General features: G+C 43.1%; 2 protein-coding genes across 2 annotated transcripts in view; one reads left to right on the top strand and one right to left on the bottom strand.

Moving 5' to 3' along the window:
- Positions 1–3,664, bottom strand: part of axin1 (axin 1) — a 288,963-nt gene extending 285,299 nt beyond the window's left edge. Inside the window, exon 1 of the mRNA XM_059654106.1 lies at positions 3,504–3,664. The gene's annotated coding sequence lies outside the window, so the exon portion shown is untranslated. The remainder of the gene's footprint in view (positions 1–3,503) is intronic.
- Positions 1–14,364, top strand: part of LOC125462240 (acyl-coenzyme A synthetase ACSM3, mitochondrial-like) — a 654,353-nt gene that overhangs the window by 154,527 nt on the left and 485,462 nt on the right. The window lies entirely within an intron of this gene.

Raw genomic sequence — 14,364 nt, 5'->3', positions numbered from 1 at the left:
AAGATTTCGGACCTCAATCTTTCCCTCCTACCAGCTGTACTCATGTCTGGTGCTTTAGTTGTGCCTGTCATCCCTCAGCTTCCGTGAAAATTCTATTTCTTGCATTTCGTGTCCTGATTTGTCTGAGGTGTCCTGAACTAACTGCACCTCTGCTCACAATTTAGGGGCATTGTAGCTGTATGATCACTGTGTCTGACGAATCATTCAGGAGCTTGAACTAATACTATGGAGCCATGAGTTCTAATCTCATGCTGTCAGCTGGGAGAATTTAACTTCAGTTAATTAATGGGTGGAATTTTATGAAGTTCTGAACAAGTGGGGCTGTGGGGAGATTCGTAGAAGAATAAGGCACCAAGTGTGGCAAGACCTATCTTGATGTCAAGATCATCTTGCTCCATCTTTTACGACTTACACAAGCAGCATAGCAAGATTCTCACTTGGCAAAGGGCAAGATGCCAATCGACAGGGATTAACATTGGTTAAATACCTTGTTAATGCCACAATCCATCTCATTAGTGTTCAAACTCCCATCTTTCCAAACTCAGCAATGAAGCTAAGGCGTCAGTAAAACTGGACAATGAGCTGTTTCAGTTCATCGCTTGCTCCGACTGACCTCCATATTTAGGCACTGGCCGACCAAATCTCAGAACACAATTCATGGACACCAGCTGAACACATTCCTGCTCAGTGGACTTTGCCATCTAGAACCAGGCAACCACCCACAACCATCCAGGCACCCCTCTGATACACTGATAGTGCTCTTTGGAAGCACAGACTTGCATTGCAAGATGCACCAGATACTGGCCCTGAAAGGTGCAGGAGGGACATTTTGAGCACAGGGCTAGGCCCCTTACTGGCAGTCTGGACCAGGCTGCATTGTAGGAATGCTTGCTGTCTCTCTTAGTGATCACTTACTGCCTACTGCCATGCAAGTAGCATCCATGCCTTGCCTTGCCATGCCAATTCATGCAGTCACCCAACAAGCAGGTTGCCTTGCTGTTAATGCAGTCCTCAGCCCAGGGGGAGCCACATCCTGCTGTGTGGCAGTGTGCCACATCAATCTCATAGCTGCACCATGTGCCTGCAGCTTAGCTGGCAAACTGATTGAGTGTGCAACGAGCAGACAGACATGAATCCAACTCTGAGAGGAGCAGTGCTCACAAGAGGCATTTGTTAGGCTGGCCCAGTACACTGAGTCAAACGCAGCCTCCCATTCAAGTCCAGGAGGTTGACCATGGCCAGGAGTCTGATCAGGGGCTGGGGGCCGTTCTCGGGGAGTGGACACAGTCAGTAATGCCAGGTTCAGTCAGTAGATCTAAAACGGTCGGGGAGATTTACAGGCCCCAGTCAGGGATCTGGGCACATCTTCTGTGTGGCTGTTGGATAATGTGGGTTGAGGGGGGAGGCTTGTGGCCAGTTATTTGTATTCCATTCATAGAATGTAAGGGGGAGGCGGGACAAGTGTGGGTGTAGCCATGGCAACGAGCCTCGGCAACAGATTCATTGGGACTAAGGGCTGCAAACTCTTGTCAAGGGTCTACTAACAATAGTGAAAGTGGGGGGAAGTGCTGGGTGGTGGCAGATGAATTTGCAAGGGGTGGAGGAGACAGTATAGTATTGCTGGGAAGGGGGTTATGCGGAGGGACAGGGTGGTTGGGTTTGTCCATGGACAGGAGCACTCTGGCTTTAAGGGAATCACACCTGGCATGGTCACTATATGCCAGGGGCTGGGTGGGTAGGTTAGGCAGTTGTAGCTGCATTTAGGTGGGTTGGTTTGGGCTTTGGGAAAGTGTGGAGCTAGTAGGATTCTCTATTGGGAAGGAACTGTGGATGTTTGGGATGACACAGTAGGCCTGAAGCTTGTGGCTATGGAATGAAAGAGCAAAGGAGAAATATGGCACAGGAACAGGCTCTTCGGCCCTCCAAGCATGTGCCGGTTATCATGCCCTAACTAAATTTTAAAAAACTTTTGCCCTTATTTGGTCCATATCCCACTGTTCCCTGTTCATGTAACCATCCAGATGCTGCTTAAATGTTGCCAATGTGCCCGCTTCTACTACCTCCTCTGGCAGTGCATTCCAGGCTCCGACCACACTCTGCATGAAAAACTTCACTCACGCATCTCCCTTAAACTTTCCCCTTCTCATCTTGAACCTGTGCCCCCTTGTAATTGCAACTTCAACCCTGGAAAAAAGCCTCCACCCTATCTTTACCTCTCATTATTTTGTAGGCTTCTATCAAATCTCCTCTCAGCTGCCGTCTTTCTTGCGAATTCTTCTATTCCATGCACAGGCCAATGAAGGCAAGCATGCCATATGACTTCTTAATCAATTTGGCCACTTATGGGCATCTTTTTTGGGAACTGTGGACTTACATGCCCAGATCCATCTGTATGTTAACGTTCCTAGGTGTTCTGCCATTTACAGTATAATTCACACCTAAATTTGATCCTCCAAAATGCATCAACTCGCATTTGTTTGGATTAAACTCCATCTGCCTTTTTTGTGCCCAACTTGCCAATCTATCTATACCCTGTTGTATCCTTTTACAATCGTTGGCACTATCAGAAACTCCAGCAATCTTCATGTCATCTATAAATGATTTGACCTGCAAGGGAGGGGTCAGAGGCAATCAGTGATCAAATGGTTTATAAAGGGGTATACATTGGCCTCGAAAGGTAAAGCAGACAAGTTGCTTCCAGCCAGGCTAGCTGACAGCATTGAGCCTCTCTGTACATTACACCACCCTCACACAGCCACTGGTGGGCAACTCATTGAGCTGTACACCTTTGCACACAGAGGGCTTCCCTCACTTCCAGATGCATTGGGCTCTCAGTACAGACCTCTCTCCAGGAGCCTCATCTGTGGCCATGAGTCATTGCTGGTGTGAAGGTGCATTACACAGATGGATTCGCAAACACATGGAAGGATGTTAATAATATCTGAAAGTTTCATGGACAATGTACTATTTACAGAAAAGCTGTCTTCACTGGGGCAGCCAAAGTGCCCTCAGGATATTTTCTTCCTGCTCTCTGTCTCACTGTAACTCAGTGCGCTCCCTGACTCAGCAGTGGAGCCCATTGTCCCTAGAATTTTGGTGCAGCAAACTTCACAATGCTTCAGCCCGGATGGCCAGGCACGCGATAGAATTCTTCCCAGAGGCAAGGTGACCCTCCTCGGCTTATACCTCCAAGGGTTGGAGGGACAGGCTGTCTGGAGAGAGAGAGCCCCTTCAGGGCCCTGAGTGTTATCTGCCTCAAGGCCAGAATACAGGTCCACCACCATCTGGGTGCTCCTTGGCCACCGGTCTATCCCCTTGTGAAGACGGGAACCTGGACTGGGGTAAAACCCCACACAAACAACAGCCCCCTCCCCTGCTCGCCCAGGATCACGTTCCTGTTTACTGACACCACAGGGACGTCTCCTGCTGAAAGCTGAGCAAGTGCCAAGTCTCAGGCCCACTGCTGAGTGCCAGATGCAGAGCTGTTGTGGCTAGGTGCTTACCAGACAGTGAAGCCACACACTGTGTGCCTATAGTTCCCGCCAGGGGATTGGTATCTGAGATGCTGAGGTCTTCAGGATGCTTCCTCTGAGGCCTCCATACTCCCATCCCCAGAGATTTAGGAGGGTGATTCTTCCACTACCAGCCATTGGGAGGTTTGCAGAGCCTGTAAGACAAAAGGAAGAAAAGACCAATGGTTGGAAGAGGTGTGCAATGACTGAGAGTGACAGTGTGCCATTGAGACAGTGCCATGCCATGTCATTCCTACTTCATTTGTTGGGACATGACTGTGTTGCATCCCTGCAGGAGGCAGTCCTGGTTGTCTCCTGTGAGGGTCAGGATTTTCCTCCCATACAGATTGGGACATGATATCAGGCACTGTCCCCCCGCCTGTGGAATAGGCTCTACCTGCCCCGTTGTGGGCAGCTTTCCCGTGTAATGCAAGGAGAAAGGTGGGAAGTGGTGGGGCAAATAAGTGAGGTAACAATGGGTATCCCAGCTAATAGTGCAGGCAAAAGGTGTGCTCTGAAAGAATGAGGAGGCAGTGTGGACGGTGAGTGGGCAAAGCTGGTAAAGGAATGTGTTGCAGGCAGCGGCGAGTGTGGTGGGGTATGAACCTTGGCAAAAGGAGCCTGCAGTGGGACTGATAGATCGTGTGTGAGGTGGCAGAGTGTGGAGGCGTGATGCAAAGAAGGTCATTGACCTTCTTTCTACATTCCTGGCCATTCCTCCTCACCCTGGAGCGGGCACTGGCATGGGTGGTGACCTCAGACCAAGTTGGCAGTGTTTGATGGTGCTCCTTCCTTTAGCGATCCTCTGGGAAGAGGGCACTTCTTGCTTCACCATCCTATTCACCAGGACTTTGAGGTCCTTATTGGACAATCAAGGCGCCAACTTCCCCTTCCCTGCCATGTTCCGACTCTGTCTGTCACTGGGCAGGGCTGCTTTGGAATGTCAAAACTGCCTTTTACAGATGGCAAGGAAGCAAAAGGTACTAGCCTCCACTGGGTGGTGAGTTTCCTGGGAATGGTGCATGGTAAGATGGGCAGAAATTAGAAAGCGATGCCTCAGGGGTTGGGCGGTCAATTAATGAGGCAGGTTTGGTAAGCTAGGATGAAAACCCATTAAAGGGTTAAAAAACCAGTTAAAGTAAACTCATGGCTGAAAAACCACGAAAAAAAAACTTGATGCAACTCAGACTTGGCCAAAAAAAATGTACAATAAATCTGGGATAAAAAGTTGATCTCAGTAATGATGGTCATGGAACTACCAGACTGTCATGAAAACCCATCTAGTTCATTAGTACCCTTCAAGGAAGGAAGTCACTGATCCTTTCCCGTTCTGGCCTACTCCAGGAAGGCAGAAATTCTTAACATCTCTCTAAGACAGTGTAAAAGCCACTCGATTGTATCATAACTGCTGCAGGAATTAAGTCACAAAGGATGTACCTACACCTCACAGACCACAGGGCTTTAAGCAATGGCTCATCATCACATTCTCATCGCCAGTTAGGGACGGACAATAAATACCAATGATTCCCAAAATCTGACAGTGAATAAAAAACACCGCACAGTTGGAGCCGCCACTATATAAAGGTGCGTTAACTATTATTTGACCACCTCCCCAACAGAAGCCCTGATCTCCCTACAACCCCTTTCCTGTTTCTTGCTAAATTTGCATCATTTATTTCCTGTAAGTATGTTCTTCCATCCTGAGCATTTACAAAGATTCCTGAAGAGAAAATGGACCAGTTTTGGCTCAATCCACCCCTCTGGTACCAACCACAATGATCTTGGGACCGATGCTTCCTTCACTTGTTCCACTCTATCAGAAGGACATTAAATTCTTTCAAATTAATTTTGTCGTATTTTCTCTGAGTATCTGCAAGCATTATGGGTCAGATCTGTGATAAACCTTGGCCAACACAGACCATCATCTTTGAACAACAAACAGTGTCGAGACTTTTCCATTGGAGAGAAATCTACTTGGGAATAATTTCCTCAAAAACAATTTCCTCTTTTACTGTTTGAATCAAAAGGCGTTGTGGCAAGATTAAACCATTGTGTCATCAACTTCAATGAAGCATAAAATTTTCCGCTTAAAATTAAAACAAGGCCAAAAGAAACCTGGACATTGCTGAGCTGGAAGTGAGTGTTATAAAACAAAGGTTCATTCATGCGCATTTAATGTGTATATTAATGCTTTAATTCTAAGATTCAAACTAGCTAGTCAAGTAAACTTACTAATAGTGGCAAGTTATTCTGTACTATTTTGGATTCAGACCCCATATGAAGTGAATTATTAAATTCAAAGCGTAATATTGTATGTGCCTGCAGAATTGAAATCAAGGATCACATTTCTACCCACCACTTGTTCACCAGGGAACAGATACCTGTTTTAAAATATCGCAGGGTTTACATACAGGAGCTCTCCAATTCTTGTGAATTTTCCCCATTGCCTAGTAAAAAGTTAGTGGAAGGCTGACAGCATTCAAGACAAAATCACAGAATAATCATATCATAGAATGGTTACAGCACTGAAGGAGACCACGTGGCCAATGCAGGGATATTAGGATGTGGTTTCATGCTGTTCAGAATCCAGATTTCAACAAAGAAGCCTTGGCAAAATTAGAAAGGATTTAATGGAATAAAAGGAGCTGGAGACTGATTCCTAGTGCCAGAAATCTGAGGTAACTGGAGAATAGAATGTGGCTTTAATTTTAATGTCTCCCACATACCCCATTCTCCTTGGGCGTAGGAGAGTTTGGGGAGTTGAAAGTCAACCTTTTCTAAAATGGATTTATCAGTAGTGGCAGGGGTAATGTTATAGGGGAGGTGGCTATTGTGTTTTGTCTGATGATCAGTAAGTCAGCATAACTCCGAAACAGATATTCATAGATCTATATTGTCAATTTGATAATTATGCAAACAGGTTAAGAAAAACTTGCAAGATTAATATTTTAAACTTCAATGTAACTTTGGAGGTTTGACACCTCTTCCTGATCGAGTGATTGTTACCCTGTCTGGAGAGGTGCAAATTGCTATCTGTTCAACTTGTTTGACATCTTGATTACCTTGCTGCCAGTTGCCATCACTCAACATCACCAGACAATGACCAATTGGAGTGTTTTTCCTTATTCCTTTTGTGCCTGACTGGTATGTTGTATGGAGCTGGCTTATGTTCTGTCGCAGCGTAGCACCATGATCAGTGATGACTTCATGTGATTTGGGCTGGTGGCACATTTTACAAGCCATTGCTAGCAGGTCTTCGTATTTCTATCTCACATCTTCCGCCCGGTGTGCACCTTTGGTAGTTCTCTACCTGTGTACTCGTGGTGTATCTTTTCCATTCTCCTCTGTCTTTGTCTCACATCTTGGAATGGTTAGAAAATTGGTTGTTGGGCAAAGTTGTTCATATTTTTCTTTCAAGCATAAATTGTGCTGGGGATGGCAATCTCTATCAGTGTTAATATGAAAACGCATCAGCACAATGTGAAAATTTTGATTTGAATGTTAACAATTTATCAGCATTGATTTGGTAGTATATACTAACACTTTGCTAGGCCACTTGAGCATGGATAATGGGGTGGTGATGTGATGTGGGTCACTCCCCACTTTGTGCATGTTTTGAAATGGTTTACCAGTGAGCTGTGGTCAATTGTCAGATTCTGTCTAGTCCATGATGCTGAATAAACTGAAAATAAAACTCATCCTGTAGATCAAGAGGAACATCTTGGTCTTTGTGTGTGTTTGATAACCTGCTGAGCCCATCAGATGTAATCATCCTGGTACCCGGCTTCTTTTTCACTTTGAAGAGATTCCCTTGCACATTGACATCTAGAAACTGTGACCACAGCAGTGCATGCATTAATGGTTCGTGGCAGATCATTTCTAGTGGCTCATGATCTGTTTCAAAGGTGAACTTCCTGCCGAATAACTAGGTATGAAATTGCATTATGTAGAATAGCAGAGCTAATTTCTCACACTCAAATTGGAATCGTTGGCTTGGGCAGGCAACAGGTGCTTAGACGTTTTTGCAAAGCATCCACTTCAAAAATCATGTATTTTTTGGGGTCATACTACTACAGAGGCAAGATTTTAGTGACAGAACTATCTTAAGAAAATCAAAGATGTATTTGTGGTCATTTTAACATTCATAGGGAATGTCCTTCCTGACCTAATCTTTCAGCACAGGCACATTGTCTGAGATGTTGGAAACAAACTGCATCAGGAAGTTCAAAATATTCAGGGTAACATTGCAGGTCCTCTTTATCCTGTAGGGTCAATATTTATTTAAAATCCTTGACATTGTCTAGATCAAGATGGACTCCATGGTGCAGTAAATGCAGCCAAAGATGTTTATCAGCTGATATTGATCTGGAATTTTGTGTTGTTAAATATGTGACATGTTTGTCATGTTACTGCCTTTAGTAGATAAAGCTGTGGTCCTGCTCTGCCTTTGTCTTGCCTACGATTATGATGTCATTAGCATTGCAAACACAATGTCGTACATTTTAATAATCCTTTCTATCCACATGCTGCTGGACCAGGTCTTAGCGAACTAATACACCAAATGGTAATTGGCAGAAAGAGTACCATCCACATAGTGTGTTAAATGTCGTGAGCTGTTGGGATTCTCCTGCTAAATGGACAGAGAAGTATCCAACTGACTTTCAGAAGAATCATACTCCAGAAAATGTAAGTCTTCCAGTGTTGGCATTTTGAATGGACACCATTTAAGTGAATGGTTGAGGTAGCTTGGATCAAGACATAATGTATAGTGACATCTGTTCTTAAAATGTACACAATGGATCTAGCCAGTGTGGTGTTATACCACGCCACTCCAATCTTGTTCAGTCGTACCTGAAACGTCTCTTGAATGTGTGCACTATGTTTCTTTGAAGGATTGGTAAAGAGGTTGCATCTTCCTTAAGAGGCAATACTGTATCACCCTTAAAATTGCTGATCTTCTCAAATTGGTCTGGGTACAGAAATTTGAGATCTTTGACTAATTTGATTGCATCATGCATTTTCCATTCCATTGCAATGGGTACGATTTGAATCTCATGGTTCATGATTAGCCCAAGCCTTTGCGTGTTGGTAGCCCTGTCCCTGCAGATAGAAGGCCTCAGGAAGCCAAGATGAGCTTGTACATTAGTGTGATTCTGCTAATGCAGATAGGTGACCCATAAAACCTGAGAGACAGTCTTTCTTGGGTTATACCATGGAGCATCACTGGTTGATGTGTCTGTCTTTCAGTATATGTCATGGTAACATGTTGCACTAGCTGCTGTGTCAATTTTAGCTTTTAGTGTGTGTTGACACGTCTTTTCAGGACATATGATTTGGTCATGAAAGCTCCTGACTGCCTTATATAGATGGAAAGACATGTGAGGCTAGCAATATGGCAAGCTGGTCCATCTTCTGAAATTAGCCTTTCGTTTGGTTGCCTTTCAACTTCAATGATGTGTTTGCATTTGAGCCTCTCCTTAATACTTTCCTCGCTGCCAGTGTTGTCATACCGTCTTGTTAGTCACCTGTGCCTTGTTCTGGAATCTGACCTGGCCTTTGGAACTGGATTTCTTGCCCATATATCCACCATGTGCTTTACAGATGTCAAGAAAAGCAGGATGGCTTCTGGGTAGTTGCAACATATCACAATGGTTCCAGATTTGTTGGTTTGATTCCTTTCACTGAGGATAGCAATAATGTTGGCTGCACCTGAAGCAGGTAATTATTGTTGGCCTGACACTAGGCTTCACACCTGCATCCACCCTCAAGTAAAATGCCAATGGTGTGGCCATTATTTTTTTTTTGCCCAAAAGATCCTTCCTGAAGGCTTTAATTGGAATCAAGATGATGACTAAATCAACCAGCCTTTCTGATAATTCTTTTTCAGAAAATTCACATGCAAGGTCCTTGCCGCAGTACTTTCCATCTGGTCAACTGACTCATGCAGTTGTTGTCTGTCTGACATGAGTTGGAGTCTTTTAATCCTGAAGTCAATTCTTACCTTGTGTTTGGCTTCGAGAAATTTCCAGATTTTTTCTGGATCTTTCTGATCACCCACGGAAAGACTGATATGTTAATTATGTGAAGCCTCTCCTTGCAGATAGGAATCAAGAGTTCTTGTCGTGGGATTGAGCATTGCTTGTTCTACGAAATAAAACAGCATACTTTGTTTGCACAGCTGTAATTCAGTAAAAGTGTCACTGGTGTCCATAAGTAAGCACTTGCCATCAATTTATCTTCGCAGTTGTTGCAAGTTTTTGTAATCTTTCTTCTTTTTGGCTTTGAATTTTTCCAATCTTTTTTTTAACCAGGCTTTGTCCCTTTAAAACTGTTGTGTAAAGAATCGCAGGCTTGTAATAGGAGGTCTATGCCTTCAGCCAATATTCAATTCAAATAACGACTGATGGCATCCAAAAGACTTTTTAAAAATTTGGCCCAGATTTGGAGATAGAAAGTGACAAAACTGACTGAGCACTGGATACAAGTAAGCCATCTGAATGAAGGAAGCCACTTCTTTTGTGTTCAAAATTTGTGTTTTCTTTTAGGAAAACTTTGGAATTATCTTTTCAGGTCCAATTAGCTGCTTTTTAAAAATAGTTTTGGATTAGCTGCCTCTTTTTTTAAAGAGTGTGAAGTCCAGTACTCACTGTGCCACCTTTAGTTTTGTTTGTATTTGTAATTTCAGCCTTTTTATTTCTATTTAAGGTGCTGTTATGTTAATTTTGCATTTTGAAATACACTTATACTTTAATAAAAAGGAAATTTGAGAAAGGAGACTCTGTCTTCTTGTTGATTAATCTACAGATATGAACTCTGTACTCATACAAACTGCTGATTGCCTGAGTTCTTGGATGTCCAAACTTTTCATCAGTTAGTTTTCAATTTGTTTTCCAAATATCTACCACAAAGATATTGATGCCTTTATTTTCTCAACACCGCTAACCAGCGTGTGATTTTGCCTCCAGGACGGTATTTTGCCTGATATAGCTAAGGTTATTTCATCCCTTGTGATATTATTGAAGAATATAATAGACATTTATTATAACTAATGATTAATAAATACTAACATTACCTTCCTCAGGTGCACAGTGTCTGGGCTAGTATAAAAGTAATACATTACACAGAGCAACATTCTTCTATTCTCATATCCTGCTTCCAGTAATTTAGGGGTAAAATGGACGAGGAGATCTTTATACCCTCAGGTCACATACAACAACACGGTGATGGTTTCAACAGCATGTCTTTCAAAGGTACACTGACATACTGGTTGTAGGACATAAACACAACAGAAATGGTTGTATCGGCAGCAAGAGATCTACGTCGTCCCTTTTAGGAAAGATCCATTGCTTTAAATGCTAATCAAGCCAAGGACCTTCCTACCATAGAACGTATCGGGATACAGTGGTGGAAAAATGATTCAATCTGCTTCCCTCTCAAGTGATTAAATATCCCCAACCATCAAACTTACCGTATGGGTGAGTATTTAAGAATGCATTCAACAATTCTAGCTCAGGTTGAGCTTCTATTGCAGGCACTACCAACAAAGGTCTGTTAATATTTTTTTTCACAGGTTTAATCAATGAAATTTCATAGATTTTCTCCCGATCCTCTGCTATTTCTTTGGTCTAAGATTGAGAGAAGCTTTACAGAAGCAGACCATCTGTATTAAGGGTGAACACAGCAGGCCAAGCAGCATCATAGGAGCAGGAAAGCTGACGTTACGGGCCTAGATCCTTCATCATAAGGTCTAAGCCTGAAACGTCAGCTTTCCTGCTCCTAAGATGCTGCTTGGCCTGCTGAGTTCATCCAGCTTCACACCTTGAAATCTCAGATTCTCCAAATGTGCAGTTCCTATTATCTCAGCCCATCTGTATTAGTGATAATGGGAACTGCAGATGCTGGAGAATACAAGATAATAAAGTGTGGAGCTGGATGAACACAGCAGGTCAAGCAGCATCTCAGGAGCACAAAAGCTGACGTTTTGGGCCTAGACCCTTCATCAGAGGTTTTGTTTGTTTGCAGGGGATGGCGGGGGGGGGGGGGGGGGGGGGGGGCGCGCGCAGGGAGGAGTTTAACTAATCTCCCATCAAAGTTACAGCTGGGAAACTGAAGATCAGTCAGCTCCTCCTAATAAAAAGCAAACCAAAACCACCCAGGCCCGAAACGTCAGCTTTTGTGCTCCTGAGATGCTGCTTGGCCTGCTGTGTTCATCCAGCTTCACACTTTGTTATCCACCTAAATGTAGACTCATTAAGTTGTACTGGGGGTCGTTTTGACTTTGGACAATAATGCTAAATGAACACGATTGACTTAAACTCCTCCTACATATCTTACTCATTGTATAAAATTTGCCCCTTCTGGCATTGCCTATTTTATGCCAGTAGCTAAAGTCAATATCTTCCCTGCTATGTGTGCCATTGTCACAGAGTCTGCCCACACAGTACAAGTCATTACTTTTTAAAATAATGTAGTTAGTGAAGTGCTTTTAGCATTTCCATAAATGAAGCATTTCGTTTTGAGACACACTGCGACGTCAACCCCTGTTAAGCATTCTGTTTTATTGTCAGAAATTCTTGGTTGACTGCATTGAAAAACAAAGCAGAGGATTTTAATTTATATTGAACCTTTCATGACTTCAGAAAGTCCCAAAACAGTTCAAAAGGAAGTTTTTTTCTGAAGTGTACTGGAGACACATGGCAGCCAATCTGTGTGCAGCAAGCTCCCATGAACAGTAATGTGACAATATGCAGATAGCTTGTTATTGCGGTGTTGATTGAAGATGATATTTACTCTTAACAAGTCACACAGATCGCAGAGCTATTAGTTTTGCATATTGATAATGTAATGCAGGTGGTTGAGTACAGATTACTTTTAGGAGACACTTGTTTCTTTTTCATGTTCCTGACCTCCACGTCATTGTGAGATGAAATCTATCATCTCAGTAAAGACGCAACAACACGCAATTTACCTCCTCCAAAGTTTAAGTCTCTTGCTGATGCTGATTGCAAGTTTACTGCTTGTTGTAGGTTAAGCGACTCATTTAAAGAATTAAATAATCATAAAGACATTCTTATCTACTTCATTCAAATTACTTTCCCAGGGGGTGAGAATTAAATGGAGCCAAACCCTTTTCACTGATCCCTTTCCATTATTTCTGTTTATTTCCCTCTGTACTGACTCACTGCTCAGAAATTCCAAATAGACTGTAAGTGGTTTTTTAATGAATAATATTAAGATTTTTGAGGATTATAATGGAAGGTAGTTTGACAACAGCCAGAAAAGCAATCTTTCTGCCATGACATTATATTAAAAATCAAGGGCCTATTTGACAAACCTGACCATTATTGTTGATATAAAAATTAAACCTGATTGGTCGGCAGTGGGTTGTTCGCATAATGGAAAGTCTGTGACAATATTTCTTCAAATCTCTATGCCTCAGACCCAAATACAGTGAACATCTGCCCTTGTTATAATTGCCTGTGGAAACACCGTTGTGTCAGTTAAAAAAGAAGAAATGTTTGTCAGGAAATTTTATTTCAATGTAAATATATTAACCAAATCCAGATTGTCAGTGATGGGATGAAGGTAATCGTATTGTTTTACAGTAACTGTCTTCTTCATGTCTTGAAAAGGTTTTGTGCTAGAAATCGGCCATTGTTAAACAATAGATAGAAAGAAGGATTGCTGGATGGTATAATAACCATTTTTTTCAAAGGTGAACCACCCCAAAGATACCTGAAAAATGATTGACGCCAAATTGTCCTTGGATGATTTTTCAGGTGAATAGATAGTTTGCCATAAACAGGCATTAGGCCCTTATTCATACATTTTTGAGGGATTAGGATCTATTTTAAGGCCCCTATGGAAACATTGGTTTGACCCTGTGTGGAACAGGATCTGTTGACTTGAACACAATCAAGTAAACAACGCATAAAACCATATGAAATTGGAACAGGAGTTGGCCATTCAGCCCCTCGAGCTGGCTCTGCCATTCAATAAGGCCACGGCTGACCCAACACTCTACCATAAGGCCAATTAAGATTATTCTTTCCAATTCTAAAATGGAGCCAGAAGAAACTTCAGAGGTGTTTCTCAGTTCTGTGGGATTCCCACCAGCTGAATTCAGTGCTGTGGTTCCTCTCCCTCCTCTGACGTTCCCACTAAAAACCCTTCAGTCCTGGAGACTGAACCCTGGTGCTGTGAGGGCAAACAGCCCTAAAGGTCCGAGGTGCTGCTGGTGAGCTGCCTGTGGGGGTGGGCCAGGTTGAATCGGGAATTTCAAGATGAGATCTCGGGTTCTTGATTTACTTGCTGGCAGCCTACACACCACCATGCCCACAAACTGCAGCAGGCTCATTTCCGCCCTCATCATTGAAACTACCCACTTGGTTGATGCCGATTTGTGGATAGAACATAGAACAGTACTGCACAGTACAGGCCCTTCGGCCCACAATATTGTGCCAAACTATTATCCTACTCTAAGATCAAACTACCCTGCACATCCTATATTTTACTGTCATCCATGTGCCTATCCAAGAGTCACTTAAATGTCCCTACTCATGATAACGAATAATCATGATAACCTATGAAAACATGATATTCTCAACTCATTATGATTTATAGATAACAAAGTGTGAAGCTGGATGAACACAGCAGGCCAAGCAGCATCTCAGGAGCACAAAAGCTGACGTTTTAGGCCTAGACCCATCATCAGAGAGGGGGATAGGGAGAGGGTTCTGGAATAAATAGGGAGACAGGGGGAGGCGGACCGAAAATGGAGAGAAAAGAAGATAGGTGGAGAGGAGAGTATAGGTGGGGAGGTAGGGAGGGGATAGTTCAGTCCAGGGAGGAC

Source organism: Stegostoma tigrinum, chromosome 23, assembly GCF_030684315.1.
Source record: "Stegostoma tigrinum isolate sSteTig4 chromosome 23, sSteTig4.hap1, whole genome shotgun sequence".
Lineage (NCBI taxonomy): Eukaryota > Metazoa > Chordata > Chondrichthyes > Orectolobiformes > Stegostomatidae > Stegostoma > Stegostoma tigrinum.
Note: the sequence above shows the minus strand (reverse complement) of the source record. Positions and strands in the feature narration are given on the sequence as shown.